Consider the following 1453-nt stretch of genomic DNA (forward strand, 5'->3'; position numbering starts at 1 on the left):
TTCTCCACCGTACTGCCTCCATGGTCCCTGTTTCCAAACCGCCGGGGTGAGGCACGCTGCCGCACCCTTCCCCAGCTCTCCCTGGGCCCTGCTGCCTCTGCGCTCTTAATTCCTTGCCCCGCTGTGGGAGCCCAACGTTCAGTTCCTTCTGGCAGGGTGCAAAATCCACCCCTGCATCCTCGGAGCATGCCAAGGCCACCAGACCAGGGGCTGCGTGTGCCTCTGTCCTCCGTGATGCCTCATGCTTCCACTTTTCACAGGGTAATTAGTTAATTAGTGAGACAAAGGAGACTCAGGAGATGAGACACCCTGGTAAAGGAGAGGAGCCGGCATTATGGGGTCTGTACGTTAGACAGCCGTTATTTCAAGTGGGATATAGAGAGAGTCCTTGGAGCAGGGGCTGGAAGCTTCCAGAGCAGCTCGTTGCCAACATATTTAGACTTTCATCAGGGAGCTACGAAATCAGTCCCCTTGGAGACGCGGCAGAATTGCAGCAGGTCTCTGACCTCCTGGCCGGATGCCCTGGCCATTGAGAGAGGAGATAAACAGAGAGCAACAGCTCTTTCCTCTCTGGTCTTGTAAGGAAAAGGCTCGCTTCCACTGCGCTCGTCCCTCGGCTGTGCCCAGCTCCCACAGGAGAGCCCAGGGGAGAGCTGCAGCTGCTCTCACCGAGGTGGACGATGGCATTTTCCAGACAAGAGTAGTGTTTTGGACATTTTTCCCCCACTGCTGCTTCCCCCACCTCCTTTACCGACTCTCCCAGGTGCTCTCCCCGTGGCAGACTGGGTTTATGGCTGCAGCCGCTGGCTTTCCCCACCCTTCGTGTCGCCTTTGACACAGATCAAGGTACAAGGACCAGGCTGGACACCGCTGGAGTTTGGCCCGTCTCACACTTGCTGTCTCTTTGCCTGATAAAACATTGGCGGTATCTCTGCTAGGGCCGCGGTGGGCAGCTGGCTGCCATGAGGGGACCATGCTGTGTTCGAGGCACTTGTCCCTCCGTGGGGGTGTGCGTTTGCAGCTGTAATTTCCTCTCCTGGGTTTTGTCCCTTGAAACAAGTATGTCCAAAGAGACTTGCCAAAACCCTTTGGCTTTTCAGAGGAGAGGAAGGAAGCGTGTAATGAAGATTACCTCCACTCCCAACTGGAGGCTGTGCGGACGGTTTGCCTCGTGGGGCAGGAGGTAGCGTTCCCGGCAAGCGACCTGCTCCGGGGCTGCCGGGTCCGTGTGCCTCGGATGCCCTGCAAGCCGAGGAGCCCCAGGCAGGTTTATGATCTGTTATCTCGGAGACCTTCAAGGCAGTTAGACAAAAATGTTGTGACATTCATAAGGGTGTTAATTGAATTCCCTGAGATTAATTCAGGTCTAGTCCAAAGAGTTCTCCTGGCTTTGGGGACAATGTGCGGGCTGGCTGCCGTGAATAACACTATTATCTTTGTTTGCACGGGTGTT

The sequence above is a fragment of the Cariama cristata genome, unplaced genomic scaffold, assembly GCF_000690535.1.
Source record: "Cariama cristata isolate BGI_N322 unplaced genomic scaffold, ASM69053v1 scaffold21968, whole genome shotgun sequence".
NCBI classification, from domain to species: domain Eukaryota; kingdom Metazoa; phylum Chordata; class Aves; order Cariamiformes; family Cariamidae; genus Cariama; species Cariama cristata.